The following is a 19,462-nucleotide window of genomic DNA, read 5'->3' on the forward strand; positions in this document are numbered from 1 at the left end:
ATTCAGATATTGACAAAAGCGCTAACACACCATGGCAGGGGAAGCGGTCTAGCAAAGTAAAACATGATTTTATGCATACATTTCACCTGAGAGACGTTTGGAGACACAGACATCTAAATGTTAGAGAGGGCAACTTTCTGTCGGTGTTTCACAAATCGTGGTCTAGACAGGACTATTTGATTCTCTCTGAATCACTGGCGTCTTGGGTAACTGGGTTTAAGCATATGCCACAAACACTCTCAGATCATGCTCTGTAGTATTGGATATCAACCTCCCGACCAGGCATCATCAACCATTCCAGTGGCGCTTACAACCATCTTCCCTACTAGATTCGGTATTTGAGGAAGGAGTACACCAAGTCATAGAACTGTTCTTTGAAGGGAATGTTGGTACTGTGGAGGAAGTGGGCACGCTTTGGGAAGCCTTCAAGGCGTCCATTAGCGGGACTTGCATTGGGCTCCAGGCTGGGGTTCTAAAGGCATTGTGATCGCATATGAAACATATCGAAGCGGAGATAATGCGCCATGAAAGGGAGTACACCCACACGTTGAACACGCATAAGCTGGCAGAGATCAGGCCGCTAGTGACTGAATACAATGAGACGGCTTAGCAAGAAATTCAACACATGTATCAGCGCAGGAAGGCTAGATGGTACAGTGAGGGGGGTCGGGCCAGGTCGCACACTGGCAGTCAAACTCAAAGGAGGGAGATCTCAGGAGTATGTTACCAAGATAGAAGGGACTGATGGAACACTTTATCATAACTCCCCAGATATTGTGGGTTGCTTCAGGGAATATTATGCCTCCCTCTATGGATCAGGGGATGAAGCAGACCCTGAGGAGATCCAAGAGTTTTTAGAGGAGATGGCATTAGTCTGGCTCTCCAATGCACAAGGTGAGTACCTAATGCAATCACTCATAGTAAAGGACGTAAAAGAGGCCATATGGTCGCTACCGTCCGGTAAAGCTGCAGGCCTGGACGGACTGCCGGGGGAATTTTACAAGGAGTACGTTGATATACTGGCCCCTCATATGGTGAATATGTATAGTGAAGCATATGAAAAAGGCTTGCTTCCACCCACCCTCAGAGAAGCCTTAATCGGTACTTTGATAAAGCCCGGGAAATGGGCGGATAGTTGTCAGTCATACCGCCCCCCCTGTCCTTGTTGAATATTGACACCAAAACAATCGCTAAAGTTATTGCTACTAAATTACGCCCACTGTTGCCAGTCATGGTTCTCCCAGAGCAATCAGGCTTTGTGCCGTCCCGTTTGATGTCCCATAATTTGCGCACGTTGTTTGCGGTTTTAGACCAACTAGACCCAGAGTACAGAGAAGTAGCGGTGTTGCTTGACGCCTCTAAGGCTTTTGATTGAGTTAGATGGGGGTATATGTTTGCCACACTACGAAGGATGGGCCTGCCATTTCCATTTCTAAGATGGATAGAGATTCTTTACACTGCACCAACGGCGAGGGTGCGAATCAACAATTGTCACTCGCAACCCTTTAAAATCCAAAAAGGGACCAGGCAAGGGTGCCTGCTCTCCCTCATCATTTTTGCCACAATGATTGAATCTTTGGCTTGTGTTGTGTGACAGAGATATGTGAGGGCAGCTTTGCAATTCAGCCAACGTCCCCTGATAATCTCCATGTATGCAGGTGACATGGTTTTATATATCCGCATCCCAGAGGAGAACCTGCATGCACTTATCCGGGAATACCTTAAATACAAACATTTATCGGGGCTCAGAATCAACTGGGGTAAATCTTCAGTCTTCCCGCTCACACCAAGCATGTTGCAGTTCCAGACGGAATAACTCCTTGAATGGACAAGGGGGCCTGTGAGGTATCTTGGGGTTTGGGTGCACTCAGATCCAGAGACAGTGCTGAAAGAGAATTACGGCAAGGCTCTGTCCGTCACAGAGGACCAAGTGAATAGATGGTTGGGCTTACCTCTCTCCCTAGTGGATAGAATAGCAGTAATAAAAATGGCCATTCACCCCCGGAATTTGTTGATACATTCTTACAGTCATATGGGATTAACTTTACATGAACCATAATTTTTTTAATATGGCATTTACCATAACACATAGTAGTGATAAAATTGTATTTTTGGATGTTGAACTGTATGCAGATCAAAGAAGAATTAGCAGAAAAAAATATAGAAAGAGTACCTCATGTAATGCTGTGTTGCATGCCAGCAGTGCACACCCGAAATCTCAAATTAACTCTATCCCCTATGGAGGATTATTCAGAGCAAGTAGAAATTGTAGTGACAATGCTGAATTTGTTAACTGTGCAACTGATATAGAATAGAGATTCCTGGAAAGGAGCTATAAAAAAGGTACTCTTTTTAAAGCTAGAAACAGAGCTTTTAATCAGGCCAGGAGTAAAACAGTGAAGACTAAGACAAGAGCTGAGGGTAGAATTATCCACCCAGTCAGATTGATTACAAGTTACCACCCATGGTCATAACAAATATATGGCATACTTAAAGGTCATTGGTATCTTCTTACATCAGATGTCATATTGCAACCGCATAAATTGAGAAATCCTAGTGTTACCTACCACAAAGGCAAAACTATACTTAATATTCTTAGCCCAAGTTATCCCAGGTTGCGGCAATTTGGGCAGACATGGTTACACAAACGTAATGAAGGCTCATACAGATGTAGAAACTGCAGCATGTGCAGATTATCAATTCATTATATTCATGACTTTGAATATAACGGCTCAAGGAAGTATCACATAGACACACACATTGGGCACTCTTATTTTTGTACCTATCTGGGCTGCCACTATGATTATCTATGACTTATGAATTCATTTTACTATTTGGGAGACTCTTGGTGACTTTTAATTGAACTTTTGGTTATACTATTGGACACTTACATTTATAGTAGCCTGCGGGTTGATTTTTGAAGTAATTTGACTCAATTCAGAGTCATCTATAGATGGCACTCACGATGTCCTTTAGACGTATGCATTCTTGTTTCTCATTGATATATTACAATCAGTCCTTCCCTTTCCTCGATTTCTATTTTAATTAACATTTAAAGATAGTCTTAGAATTGTTAGAACCTACCTACTCAGCTTGCTGGCTTAGATTTTACGCATTCAAATGCATTACAAAGTCATCTAAAGATGGCACTCATGGCGTCCTATGACGAACGGTAGTCTGTCCTTTTTCTCTTTAGCTTACACTGTCGACTCTTCTTTGGACAGGTGCCGTATCAAGGTAATAGTAACTCAACACGTGTTGCCTCCTCGCTGTAATATTAATTTGGGCTTGTGATGTTTTATTTATGGTTTGCTGATTTTTGTAGTTACACAGGAACCTTTATTTAATTGTTTGTTTAGGTGCCTTATTTTCGTAAATATACTTGCCCATAGTTTGACATATGACCTTTAAGATAGGCTCTGAACTTATTACGCCTGATTTACGGAATTGTAGACCATATTATCTTTGTTTTTATTATTAACTATTGCCTTAATTAGTGATGTTTAATTAATCCATAGACTTATGGTTATTACATATTCTTAGAACTTATGGTTTTATGCATTAGTTTGCAGTATTTCGCCTGGATGTTCTCTTAAGGCATTTAGTATTGGACATAAGCACCCGAGCTTATACTTGTTTTGCCAGACTATATACAAGATTTGATGAGTTGGTTGGGAGTGTGGTAATTCTAGATAGTTTGTTGGGTGTGTGCACGGGTCAGTTGGGTCAATTTTTTCTCCTGCTAGTGAGTACTTTCTCTATTATTACGGTCACCTACGGGTTATCTTCTTATGAAGTTCTTCTCGTTGATTTTTTCTAGTGGTGTCTCTAGTTGATCTTTTCTGATCCTTGGCTCTATTTGTCTCTCTCGCACAATGGATATAAGACACATATGGCCCTCTGCCATTTGATCCTGCTCTCTCTGTAACTATTGAATATAGAGATGACTGTTGCTGTGACCATAGTGGTTATAATGTGGGCTTACTTGTTTAATTCTAGCCCTGAAGAAGTCAGTGGATAGGAGTTCTTTTTTGTTGGCCAGAGCCATTGGTTACGTACAAAGCTTGAAATAAACAAAGATCAAAGAAGACTTCTGTGAAGAAAAAATGTGTGGACTCTTTCTAATTATTATGAACTCTCTTTGCTCAGAAATGTGTTTACACAGTTTGCAATACAGGGTGGTTGTTACCCAATATCCTTGGAGCATCTCATGTGATTGTATGAATTTCACACGACTTAGCACATACCATACCCATCCACCCGTCCGTTGTATATTAGGAAGATGAACGTCACAGAGGAAGAGAAAGACCTTTGTTGTAGCTCACCACTGGGAACTACACGGTCTGCCTCCACATCAGTGGAGCATATGAGGTGGCCATGTGGCAGGTTGTGACAGACTCTGTCACTGCATTGGGAGTGGAGGTGCACACCATGAGGAACCTAAAAAAGTGTCAGGATGAGTGGAAGAAGATACAAGAGATGTCTTCCAAGTTAAAGATGGCCAAAGTTCTTCCTGGAGTCAGTCTGGTGTTCCTCTCACACACCCTACATCTCTACCATGTACCCTGATCCACTATATGGCCATCTGTTCCAGGAAATTCAAAAGTCAGGCCAGCTAAGAACCCAAACCCTTCTATCTTTTCACTACAGTAGAACACCCTACTATTGTTACATAATTTAAGATACATAGCTCACGTTACTCACATTTATTTTTACCCACTGAATGTAAACTGGTTATACTACACTTCATGCACTCTAACTTTCTTTTGAACAATTCCCATATTAAATGCATTGTTAGCAACAGCTGGAGCAATCATAGCCAATACAATGGGAAGGTGACAACCAGGCCAAGTGTCTAAATGTAAAGCTGCCACCAACACAAGTTCACTAGGTATTCCAAATTGGTATCAATGTCACAACAAAACTCTTGAAAAGTGTGTATCTTTGTCAAATTCCAACAAGAATATAGCATGTTACATCATATGCTATTACATCATGTTCCTTTACAACGCGGTCATTACAACGACCGCATTGTTAGAACGCGATACCTTTACAACACTAGTCATTAGATAGACTTGATGTAGGGGGGGTACTGGATTTAGGAATAGTACAATTTACTATTCCAAATCCAGCCTGTGCAACAGTAGGGAAGGTGTTGGAATAGTAAATCATACTATTCTTTAGGTTAGAGCGTTACCATACCATAATAAAAAAACAAGTGGATGCAGGTGTGGCTACTCTTTGGGAATTCTAAGTATGATTTGAGACCCCACCATGCACACTGTTGTCATCAATGATGCCATTTCAGATGTTGCAGTGATGTTATCCGTGGTGTCATAGAGCATATCATGAGCGATGAAATATGGGAGAGCTAGGAAATTGGATTTTTGAACGAGGGGGTAAAGATCCATCTCAAGCAACAACCACAATCCCTGTCAGTATGAACCACAAAAGCCACTATAATAATCTGTGTTTAATCCTCTGGTAACTTGGCCCAAAATCAGTCAAGCCTAACTTAGAGTCACTCTGTTAAGCATTTATGCAACACATCAACATTAATAAAGTGAAAACACAACACAAAAAAATTCCCAACCAATTTAGAAAAAAATGAAGTAAGTTGTAATGAATAAAATGACACCAAAACAAATTAAATCCAATCAGTACAACTGTATGAATTTTTAAAATTTTGAGTGAAAAATCAACCAAAAAGATCAAACCTCCAACCGCGGATATCTGGTTGCATGAGACAGTGGTAGAATCAAAAGGTGGATTGGGCCCGATCTCGGCTTACCTTCACACAGAAGTATTTTCAAGAAAAAGTCTCTGAAAAGGTTCAGGTCAAGGAGGAGACCTTGTCATCGGAGAGCCACTGGACCAAGTTTCTTTGGAGATTTCTACATTTGGAGTTTGACACTTTTTTTGTCACTTTCTTTAAGTCAAAAATTTCCAGCAGGACGAAGCTGGCTGTAGACAACAAGGGCTCCACAAGTCTGGATACCCCTTTTGAAAGGAACCACTGAACAGGATTTGCTGCTGCAGGGAAGAAAGTAGTTAGAGCTAATGCGAAGTGAGACTGACAGGTGATCAGCGAGTAGGTAGGTCCCTCTCAGTTCTCCTGGTCTTTCAGTTCTGAAAGCACTTTTTGGCAGAAAATTCCCAAGTTTTGGATTTGGACTGTTTGGGCACCTTTAACACCACTTTCAAGGGACCAGGACTGGAGGAACACTATTTGGAGGGTTAGGTCTGACTCAGGCTAGGTCAAGGTGTGTGTTCAAGATGGTTGGAGCCTTTTCTGTCCCTTAGACTCTGATTAGAAGGCCAGTCAACTAGCCCTTGCAGTTACTCTGTAAGCCCTGGATTCAAGCAGAAAATCAGGTCTTAAGCAGCAGGATGGCCAATCCTGCCAACACCTGATCTCAATTTGTCTCATTGTCTGTGATGAATTCACAAAGGCTAACTGCCAGCTAATCACAGTCATGTGACCCAGGATACAGGCTGCAGGCACCAAATGGTTAGGACACAAAAATGCCAACTTTCTAAAAGTGAACAAAAATACCCAGATGTATATCTGGGGATGCCCAGTGCACTACAAGAATACACAATCCAGTGTGAATCAAAACTTCATATGAATATACAATTTTACTCCACTCGTGGAAAAAACAATTAGGCAATGTTCAATGTGACAAAAGTTCACTGAATCAAACAATCAAAAAAAGCCATCAAAAAAAGAGTCCAATCAATCTTTCTTGATGATCCAAAATGATTCTTCTTTATTACTGAAGAATATCGATGAGTGGAAATCAACAGCATACACAAATAATCATTCAGACAACCGTCTCAATTTTGAATTTCCCAATGCATTTCGGGCTATGTAGAGAGAAAGCCCTTCGTCAGGGGAATCTGTGAGAAATGAACAATAGTAAACTATATGCACTCCAAATCATCACATTATGAGGATAGATATTATGACTCATAAGTGGACTAGGACAAAACTAAACAGCATTCTCAATCTGAAGAAAACTGAACAAAAATGATCATGTTGTAAGAAACAGAATGAAAACGGAATGAAAAGATCCCCAAGTGAAATATTAAATAATGAAAAACCAAACACACACACAAAAGTGCAACAACACCCGAAACCGTAGTCGCAGAAAGCAAATGACAAAATAGGTGCAATAGGTGCAAAAAACAAAATGCTACCTTAAACGGTTGTAATACAAGTGTCAAGGAAACACACCATTGCTCAGCTCAAATTCGGAGTTCTTGAAATTGTTGAGGTGATCCCAGGGCGAAATATGTCAAAGATTTTATCCCAGCGTGAATCTCATTGGATTTGGTTTATGCAATCTTTGTCCCCCTTGGGGTTGAATGATACATTTGAATTAACCTGTTTTCTATAAACATCATGACTTGTGCTGCCATGTCTGCCATCTCTTGATCTCTCGGCTTGGTGCTCTATTTGCTACATGAGTCTGTATTGCATTCATTGTTATTCATGTTTCATTGTTTCATGTTCATTAGCAGCTCTCAATCAGTATTGTTATTTTATTTTGCTATTTTGTTATTTTTATTTCGCTTCATTTTCAACATCCGTTATTGCAGTAATTGTTAAGCAATTTTCATTGCTCAATGTTTACTAGCATCTCTCAACCACTATTGTCACTTTTATTTTACTTTTGGCCTTACTTTTGATATATTCGATCTGGTGGCGTTGATTCTCTTCATAGTCTGCATTAGTGCACAGTCGTTTCCATGATGGCCGCCACATTACCACTTTTTATGTTTCGTTCACGTTGTCTGTTTTCCCTTTCTTCTTTTTGTCTTTAAACTCACTGGTTCACTCTATACGCATGCGTTAACCATCGTCTGTTTCCTCAGCGTTCGCGTTCGTGTTTCCGGGTAAGCCGAGAGCGTGCATGCCACTTGATTTTAATTTCTGCACACAATTCCGTATCTTTTTTTGCAAACTAGACCGTGTTTCCTGATGCATGGTTCACTTATTTTTTTACAGAAGTCCTTAGATATCCTTTCAAAACTCGGCCTCGCTGCCGTTTTGCATATTGTTGTGGTAAGATTTGTTTTGTTTGGTCACTCACGTCATTTGAGTAACTCACTTCCCAAGCGGTTTATCACTGTCATTGTTGATCTCCTTAGGGCACGCATCGCAGGAGACGTTGGTTCATTGTTAACGTTTCCTTGACACTTGTAATACAACCGTTTAAGGTAGCATTTTGTTTTTTGCACCTATTGCACCTATTTTGTCATTTGCTTTCTGCGACTACGGTTTCGGGTGTTGTTGCACTTTTGTGTGTGTGTCTGGTTTTTCATTATTTAATATTGCACTTGGGGATCTTTTCATTCCGTTTTCATTCTGTTTCTTACAACATGATCATTTTTGTTCAGTTTTCTTCAGATTGAGAATGCTGTTTAGTTTTGTCCTAGTCCGCTTATGAGTCATAATGTCTATCCTCATAATGTGATGATTTGGAGTGCATATAGTTTACTATTGTTCATTTCTCACAGATTCCCCTGACGAAGGGCTTTCTCTCTACATAGCCCGAAATGCATTGGGAAATTCAAAATTGAGACGGTTGTCTGAATGATTATTTGTGTGTGCTGTTGATTTCCACTCATCGATATTCTTCAGTAATAAAGAAGAATCGTTTTGGATCATCAAGAAAGATTGATTGGACTCTTTTTTTGATGGCTTTTTTTGATTGTTTGATTCAGTGAACTTTTGTCACATTGAACATTTCTTAATTGTTTTTTCCACGAGTGGAGTAAAATTGTATATTCATATGAAGTTTTGATTCACACTGGATTGTGTATTCTTGTAGTGTACTGGGCATCCCCAGATATACATCTGGGTATTTTTGTTCACTTTCAGTATTCAGAGGCCTGCAGAGCCCCTCAACCTGGTGCACACCAAACGAGGATTAGTTGGTTTATTAGCTAATTTGTGTATATTCATGTTTAAATTAGATTCTTTGAGTGCATCGTAGCTGCTTTTTTCATACTGTTGTTCAATTTTTCTGCCTTGCAGTGTTAGTTGCACCACCTCATTGATTTGTTTCACTTGTTTCAGTCATGTCTTTTGATGACATTGTCCATCTCACTGAGAATAGAGCTCATACTAAAGTATACTCCACTGCTGAAGCGGCTGACATTTATGGACTCATAAAAGAGGCTAGATCTTTTGACATTTCATCAGGTCCTATACCACAACAAATTCGTCAGCTCGAGTACCTCATGCGCAGAGAGATCAACCAACGTCTGCACGCCACCACGCTTATCCAATACCATAAAGCGAGCCGTATACCAAGGGGATTACGTCTTGCTATTAAGCCAATGTTGTTCAAAATGAACAAAAAGTTTATGGATAAGTGGTATGCAATTTTAAACAAATGCTCCCTTGACTTGATCTTACTTATAGTCGAAGAATTGTCACAAGTACTTACGGGTTTAGAGTCTGAGATTAAAGACTTGCAGGCTTGTCTTATATCACGAATGGAAACTGAAGCATGGTCTAGTACTCTCATTGACATCAATTTAAAACTAGATGCATATGCCAAAGAAATCCACGAGCGGAAAGTGAGAAAATTCCGCTGTGATACAATAGACTATAAGCTTGACGAAGTATACTCGTGGGCTGAAGTTTATGCCCAGAGACGCAGCTGGCATAAGCCATCTACTGCTTCTTCTGAAGAAAGTGTAGCCTCGACAAGTGATACTCAGTTATCTCGTTCACCTGTATCCTCGTTGGTTCAACCATCTGTGAGTGAACCCATTCCGACAACTTCCAGTACTTCTAAGGTTTCTTTTTTGGCCACCAGCCCGGCTGCAAATCAACCACCTATGCAGCCCACAACAGAATCAGCCAAACCCGCAGAGGCCACCGATTCAGCAAAAACAGGCACAGGCCGTCGGACGAAGAAACATTAGTGGTAAACATTTCATCTAAAAAATTGACGAACAAACAGACTGCGGTTCTGAATAAAGGGTGTTTGTTTGTACCCACACATCAGTCCAGAGGGTTAGATTCCTTGGTTGCCTTGTATAAGTTCACCAGAAAACTGCGCCTCAGACACTTCTTCTCCACCATAGACACTGAGTTTCAATCAGGCATTGACACTGAATACCTCGAGTTTAAACCACGCAGTACTTTCTTATCCCCCATCACACACAAGGCTATTGATCTATTCGAAACTCTGGTCAAACAAGACATTGCTAAATTCCCATCTGGTTCTCCAGGCATTTCCAATATATCTAAAAGTGAAAGATCTGCTTTGAAATCTTTACAACTCAATGATACTTTACATTTCACTTAAGCGGATAAAGGTGGTGCTTTAGTGTCATGGACCGCATGAAATATGAGCTAAAGGTCGATCAAATGTTACAAGATCGCTCCACCTATCTGCCATTAGACAAAGACCCCACTGATGAATTCTTGATAACTTTGGATTCTATTTTGTCACATGCCATTGAAATGGAATGGATTACGTCGAAAACTAGGGAGTATCTATTCACTCGGTTTCCTCGGAGACCGAGTTTATACATGCTTCCTAAAATTCACAAGAATTTGAATGATCCCCCGTTGAGACCCATTGTCTCCGGATGTGATTCCATCCATGATCCGCTTGGGCGGTACCTTGATACTTTTTTTCAACTGATTGTACAAAACAGTTTGTCTTATGGTCAAGACACAACACATTTACTCACTATACTTCAAAATACTCAAATCTCCAATACTCATCAACTTTGGTTATGTATGATTGACGTTGTTTCACTTTACACGTCTATTCCTCACAGTGACGGTATTGAAGCCATTGAATGGGCATTACTACGTGAAAATGATGTTAGAGCCAATAAAGTTTTTTTGATTGAAATTTTGAATTTTTGTTTGTTTCACAGTTATTTTCAATGGAAGGGTCAGTTTTTCCTCCAAGCCAATGGCACTTCGATGGGCTTTTCTGGAGCCCGCCAGCTACGCTAATATTTTCATGCTTAAATTTGAAACTGAAAACATTTTTGCAGACAGTGGATGGACTGATAACCTTACGTTATACCGTCGCTATATTGATGATATCCTCATCATTTGTCACGGGTCACGTAGCGACTTGGAAAAACAGATTTTGTTACTGAATCACATTAATCCTCGCATTCAATTTACACATCAGATTGAATCTTACAGTATTGCATTTTTGGATGTACTATTGACTTTATCTGGTAACTTGATTCAGACGACTGTTTTTACCAAACCTACTGATCGCAACAACTCTCTTCTGTTTCAAAGTTTCCATCCATGGCCCCTGAAACGCCACCTTCCTTACTCACAGTTTCTAAGGATTAAGTGCATCACTTCTGATGCTGTGGTGAGCCTTCAGACGATTGAAACGTCAAAAAACAAGTTTTTAGTCAGAGGTTATCCTGCACACATTGTAGACCAGGCAGCCAAAAGGGCGATATCCCTTAATCGGGATGATTTACTTAAAAAGAAAACAGTAGATAACAATAAAACAAGAGAGGTGTTTGTTTCCACATTTTCCACCGATTCTCACTTGTTAAAAAAGAGCATACTACAGAGATGGGACTTGCTTAAATGTGAACCCGATCTCAAAGGATTGTTTACTGATGTTCCACTGTTTGCCTATAAAAGGTCATTGAACTTAAAAGAAATGTTGAATAAATCCTGTATGAGATCCCATATGGTTTACAAGGGTATGTCTAATTGTAACAACTGTTCTCATTGTAATAATGTGATGGTAGGCAATAGTTTGCCACACCCCCGCACTGGGAGAAAAATCAACCTGAATTTCAATGCTAACTGTAACAGCCATCATGTTATTTATGTTATTAAATGTCCCTGTGATTCATGTTATGTTGGTAAAACTGAACGCATTCTTCGAACTCGGATCACTGAACACAAAAGTCGGATTCGTACTAAAACTATTAGTTCCCCGCTGGCTCAACACTGGCTAGCAGCTAAACACACCATTGCTCAGCTCAAATTCGGAGTTCTTGAAATTGTTGAAGTGATCCCAGGGCGAAATATGTCAAAAATGTTATCCCAGCGTGAATCTCATTGGATTTGGATTATGCAATCTTTGTCCCCCTTGGGGTTGAATGATAAATTTGAATTAGCCTGTTTTCTATAAACATCATGACTTGTGCTGCCATGTCTGCCATCTCTTGATCTCTCGGCTTGGTGCTCTATTTGCTACATGAGTCTGTATTGCATTCATTGTTATTCATTTTTCATTGTTTCATGTTCATTAGCAGCTCTCAATCAGTATTGTTATTTGTATTTTGCTATTTTGTTATTTTTATTTCGCTTCATTTTCAACATCCGTTATTGCATTAATTGTTAAGCAATTTTCATTGCTCAATGTTTACTAGCATCTCTCAACCATTATTGTCACTTTTATTTTACTTTTGGCCTTACTTTTGATATATTCGATCTGGTGGCGTTGAGTCTCTTCATAGTCTGCATTAGTGCACAGTCGTTTTCATGATGGCCGCCACATTACCACTTTTTATGTTTCGTTCACGTTGTCTGTTTTCCCTTTCTTCTTTTTGTCTTTAAACTCACTGGTTCACTCTATACGCATGCGTTAACCATCGTCTGTTTCCTCAGCGTTCGCGTTCGTGTTTCCGGGTAAGCCGCGAGCGTGCATGCCACTTGATTTTAATTTCTGCACACAATTCCATATCTTTTTTTGCAAACTAGACCGTGTTTCCTGATGCATGGTTCACTTGTTTTTAACAGAAGTCTTTAGATATCCTTTCAAAACTCGGCCTCGCTGCCGTTTTGCATATTGTTGTGGTAAGATTTGTTTCGTTTGGTCACTCACGTCATTTGAGTAACTCACTTCCCAAGCGGTTTATCACTGTCATTGTTGATCTCCTTAGGGCACGCATCGCAGGAGACGTTGGTTCATTGTTATCGAATCTACGATTCCTTGACACTTGTATTACAACCGTTTAAGGTAGCATCTTGTTTTTTGCACCTATTGCACCTATTTTGTCATTTGCTTTCTGCGACTACGGTTTCGGGTGTTGTTGCACTTTTGTGTGTGTGTTTGGTTTTTCATTATTTAATATTGCACTTGGGGATCTTTTCATTCCGTTTTCATTCTGTTTCTTACAACATGATCATTTTTGTTCAGTTTTCTTCAGATTGAAAATGCTGTTTAGTTTTGTCCTAGTCCGCTTATGAGTCATAATGTCTATCCTCATAATGTGATGATTTGGAGTGCATATAGTTTACTATTGTTCATTTCCCACAGATTCCCCTGACGAAGGGCTTTCTCTCTACATAGCACGAAATGCATTGGGAATGATTATTTGTGTATGCTGTTGATTTCCACTCATCGATATTCTTCAGTAATAAAGAAGAATCGTTTTGGATCATCAAGAAAGATTGATTGGACTCTTTTTTTGATGGCTTTTTTTGATTGTTTGAGTCAGTGAACTTTTGTCACATTGAACATTGCCTAATTGTTTTTTCCACGAGTGGAGTAAAATTGTATATTCATATGAAGTTTTGATTCACACTGGATTGTGTATTCTTGTAGTGCACTGGGCATCCCCAGATATACATCTGGGTATTTTTGTTCACTTTCAGTATTCAGAGGCCTGCAGAGCCCCTCAACCTGGTGCACACCAAACGATGATTAGTTGGTTTATTAGCTAATTTGTGTATATTCATGTTTAAATTAGATTCTTTGAGTGCATCGTAGCTGCTTTTTTCATACTAACTTTCTAAAAGTGACATCTTCAGAATTGTGACTTAAGATTTGACTTTACCACTAAAGAGGAATTTAAATTACAATTCTGGTGAGACAAAACACGACTTTTCGACATGTGCCCAATCAAAAGTTAGCACTTATTTAATGTAATAAGGTAACACAATGTAATCCTATGGCAGCCGCAGGCTTCGCAGTAGTGAAAAATTAATTTGGGAGCTTTTTAGTACCAGGGCATATAAAACTTAAAAGCATATGTTCAACCTTTTAAATTCAGTGCTCCTTGCTCTATGGGCAGTTTAGAGCCTACCTTAGGAATGATTAATATGTATTTAAAAAGGTGGTTTAGGCCCAGCAAAGGCTTATTTTGCCAGGTCAAATTGGCAGTTTAAAACTGCACACAAGCTGCAGTGGCAGGCTTGAGACATGTTTTAAAGGGCTACTTAAATGAGTGGCACATTGAGTTCTGCAGGCTCACTAGGAGCATGTACTTTACAAGCCCTGGGTACATGGAGTACCACAGTACTGAAGACTTATAAGTAAATCATATGTGTGAATCAGATGTAGGCCTATTCTACTATGTTTTAAGGAGTGACTACAGGCACTTTAGCACTGGTTACAAGTGGTAAAAAGAGTCTTAAAGCCAACAAAATAACATTTCAGCAAAAAGGAGGAGAGAAGACAAAAGGAAAATGCTGTCATCAAAAATACAAATCCAAAGGTAAATTTTATAAAAGATGTTGTTTTGGTTTCCCCTGACCTGTGATCTCAGAAGGAAGAGTGAACAGCTTTTTGTCTGCAGTAAAACATACCCTCACACAAAAATCACCAAAAAATACATACAACCTGAGAAGAACAGAGGCTTCAAAATATATCAATGACTGCAATCCTGTCATTCTGAAGATGTGGAAAGCATATATGGATCGACAGTTTGTGGCAGACCACACCATCGCTGTTGCTCGCTACGTGACTTCATATATAACAAAGACAGAGATAAAAGAGATGTAGGAGGAGATTTCTACAGAAAAAAGTCTTACGAAGAAATTGTACAGTTTCAGCTTGAAAATGCTTTCCCACAGAGAAATAGGTTCATATGAATGCTTGGACATGTAAGCTTGGCTAGTTTATTTTCCAAATCAAGAGGAATTCTGTGGGTAAGACTTAGGCCTTGCAAGTACTCGTAATAGAGTATTAAAGTCTTTTCCAGAAATAGAATACCTTACACAATTTGAACCAGAGAGTTCAGACATTATGAATGCTAACATGAAGATATATACTACCCAAGAAAGAGTCCTCATCTTGAAAACATGTGTCTCTATGAAGAACTACAGCACTATACATATAAAAGTAATGTAAGTGAAACTAGAACAAGGAAGAGGTGCAGTCCTAGGATGTATTGTTTGTTTAGTTAGACACAAACAAATGTAATCTAATTAACTACAAAAAACGTAGTAGCCAAACTACAGAGAAAAGAGAGTTTTTCTACATGGCAATTTTACCATTGTTTGAGCCATGGTGTGCAGAATCAGAATTACTTGGACAATATGACTCTTATGAAAACTCTTCCAATGCTGTGAAAGATACTATTGAGTGCTCAGTGTTTCTAACAAACCTGCAAATGTTGAGAGATGAGATTGAACAGGAAGAAACCATCGCTGCAGAGATAGCCAAGGAGAGTTCTCAAAGCAGCCAAAGTTCTGAACCAGCAAGGCAAGATCCTCTTGGAGAGCGATTGATTCAAAATTGAGCAGCAATAGCTATGAGTGAGGTGAAGAATGCAATGCAGCAAGCAAGACAGGAAATTGTAGATTCCAAACAGTTAGTAAAACAACTGAATAATGAAAAGAAATACATTTTCAATGAAGTTAAAGATAAAATAGAGCATGGATTCCTGCATGAGAAGAGACAGTGTGAATGTTCTTCATTTAAAGAAATTCTACTATACATAAGTGGTCAAACCGGTACTGGAAAAAGCTTCTTAATTAAAGTACTGACAAATTATCTACAGAAAACTACAGATTCAAGTTTGTCATGTCTAGTTACTGCACCAACAAGATTAGCTGCACATCACATTAAAGGAATAACTCTTCATCGACTATTAATGCTACCTGTGGAACATGACATCAAACTAGAATACCAGAAAGTATCTGTTGATGCTTGTCATGAGGTATCAAGAATATCCAAAAAACTGAAGCGTCTAATTAATAATGAAGTAAGTATGGTCTCAAACCTAATGCTTGCTTTCATACTTTTAAGAATGCAGCAGATATTGAATGATTTACCATTTGGTTGAAAACATGCAATTTTATTGGGTGATCTACTACAACTAACACCGGTAAAAGGATAACCTGTCTTTAAAACACTTCTATATAATGAAACAAGAAATTCCCCAGGAAGTATTGGGAATGTTATTATTTGGGAATACTTTGAATACAAAGAGTTGGTGAGAAATAGGCCTCAAGCATCAGATTTGCAATATGGAGTTATACTGAAGGGCATTAAAGTAGGAGTTCTTACTAAAGAAGGATAACGTGCTTAGGATAGTCACCTTATCAGAAATTATTTCCATCTAATATTATAGCAGCACAACCTATGTATAATTTCATTAATGTACAGAAGTCTATAGTCTGTTTAATGCTTACTCTTCTGGAGTGCTCCAAATTCAATGAACAATTACTACAATTGGAGAAAGAAGATAATTTGGAAATTATAGCTACCGATAAAATGAGACATCAGGTAGTGACAATACTACTCACAGAGAAACTACAAGCAAAATTGGATTCTTTGAAGAAGTCTGTATAAAAAACTGCAGAGTTAAAGAAGCGGTTACGTGTGCGCAAAAATTGTTGTGCAATTTTGTGTAAGAATGTAAATGTTGAAGAAGACATATTAAATGGCTCAATGGGTAAAGTTATACATTTCAATAATAACCAAAACAGAGATGAGGTGGAATACTTTGTCATAAAATTTGATGAGGATGATGGTGTCAAGCAGATTGGTTGAGGCGCTGTACGTTTCTTGCTAGTAAAATGCCTATTTGTCCAGCAAAAGCAGTTTCTATTGTCTCTAGCATGTGCAGTAACCCTCCACAAATCTCAAGGTTTGTGTGTAGATGTAGCTTCTGTTAGTATTGGAAGTACTATATTCAAAGAAGGAATGTGTCATATGTGGCACTGTCACAAATTAGAACATTATCCAGTTTTTGATTGACTGTGATGAGAAGAAAGTTAGTGTTGATGGAAGCTGGTGAGAGAATACAATCGAAGAAGAAGTCTATATGCTCCTCATTTGGGCAAGTGCGGAAGATTACAATAGAGTGTGTAGATGTTCAAGAAAAGGAATCACACAAGGAGAATTCTGAAGGATCAAAGAAGAGAAACTGCTAATTGATGGAGAATTTGTAGGTTCCCAGTTTGAAACCAGTTCAGGGGTCAACTGCAATGCAAATGTTGTTCTGAATGTACTGTTCCATTTGTCACATGTAGTAAACCAAATTGAACAAAAAAGAGATAAGAGAATGTGTTCAGCACTATATAGTTTGCTGTAAGGTGTATTGACTGACATAACTGTGATAGACTTTGTTTCAGGAATCCAAGACTATATAGATATAGCCACTGGATCAGTACTGTTTTCTCTAAATATTCAACAAGATGATCAATAATTAATTATGTTAATGCTGGGCGTATTAGAGGAAGAAGAAGTAAATATTAATGAATTATATGGATTGAGTTAAAAATTGAATCATGACTGCCAAGATTGTGTATTTACGTCCAGGTCTGTAATTAATTCTGAAAGATTTCTGTACTTGACATTATCAGATACTAAAACTGTGACTTATGACAAATCGTTGAAAAAGGCCAACCAAAATATGACCTGCCCAAACTGCAGATCAGATGTCATGTCTATGTTGTTCCTATAAACAACTGAGAAATGTATTATACTGATGCTAGAACGATGCAAAGCAGATGGATCAAAATTAGAGTCTGAAATTACAAACTTTGGGGCATATTTACAAGGACATTGCGCCACAGGAACGTCACTTTTAATGACGTTCCTGTGGCGCAATGCCCTACTCCATATTTACAAGCTGGCGTTAAGCCACTTAACGTAGCTTAACGCCACCATGTAAATATGCCCCTTACCGCAGCAGTCTGCTGAGGAAAAGGGGCAGGCAATGGGTGTTGCTGTGGGCATTCCACTATGGTGCAAGGGTGCCTGGGTTTGCGATAGGCAGCTCAATTTAGTGCCAGCGCTCGGGGAAATGCAGGGGTACACCGTATTTTTGTAAATATGGCGCATCCCTGCATTTTGAAACTGCTCCAACAGTTTCTTGTAAATATCCCCTTTTGTAGCTGGACAAATATCAATTTCAGGAAGAAATTTTACTACTCTGGCTATTATCTTTCACAAAGCAGTTAATACAATGTCTGAATACTACACTGTCTATTTAAGTTCCCAGTCTGGATAGGCAGAATCCAATGACATTAATCTAAAATTTAAAGAAAGACTACCTAGGAGATTACCAAACCTATATCTCTTGCTTCTTCAACCAAAGTTCTGAGGAGTATGTTTGGATGAAAAACCCGTAAATGTTGTTTTTTATTACGTGGTTTATCTATTTATTAGACATTATTTGGCCTTTTGGGGGTAATATCTCTAAAATATGTTCCAAAATCAAGATTCATTTTCCTTTCAACAAAGGAGTTTATATAACATCAAAACACTACATTGTCTAATTACAGTTAAAAACTGAATACATATACTCCAATTACAGCAGCCTTAAGTTAGAACTAAATTGACCCCTTTTGTTTCTCCAACAACAATGACTTCTACATGCTACTGTGTGGGATTATTCAGTCCATATATTACAGAAACGACGTTCTATAACAACTAAACAAAGCTCTCTCATTAAACTCTGAAAGTAGATACACATACTCCAATTAATGCACCTTTAAGATGAAACCAAACAATGACTTCAAAAGTAATATATTGTACCATTTGCAAACTCCAACTAAACTTCTACATCCTACTTCTAGGAAAAACGTACGGCATGGGACTTTGTTTAAATGGATCATCACAAGTTAATACATCATTTGGCCTACCAGGTGTGATATTTTCAAAACGATTTCCAAAATTGAAAAGTACTTCACATTTATTTCTGACATTGTACCAGATATGATATTATGAAAAAGATTTTCAACATACATTGTTAGATCACTGAAATATCTACCCAAAAGATTGCTGCGAAATCACAATATTTTTGAATTCGCAATATATATTGGGGGGAGCATGGGGCCCCCTCCAGAACTTATGAAAGCCCCAGGAACTGCCACTGTTCCGGGACACTTCTTATTATGCATGTGGGTAGACCTACACAGCCTACCCATGCCCCTGGGACTGCCACCTCTCCTTGGGAAAACCTGATTTAAAAAATGTGGTGGGGCCTACATGGCCCCCACAGCCCCAGGGACTGCCACCTTCCCAGGGCATATGTAAATGAATGCAGGAGGGCCCACATGGCCCCCTTGCAGCCCCAGTGACCACCACCTCCTCGGGGCAAATTATCAAAAATAAGTGGGACAACACCCCCCCTACAGCCCAATTGACTGCCACCTTCTGGGGGCTGAAATACATTAATGTAGGGGTTCTGTTCTGAGGCTCCCCCGGTGGTTCCCAACACAGATCACTGGGTGCTCTGTGGGCACCCAGAATAGAGA

The sequence above is a fragment of the Triturus cristatus genome, chromosome 4_2 (genome assembly GCF_964204655.1).
Source record: "Triturus cristatus chromosome 4_2, aTriCri1.1, whole genome shotgun sequence".
Lineage (NCBI taxonomy): Eukaryota > Metazoa > Chordata > Amphibia > Caudata > Salamandridae > Triturus > Triturus cristatus.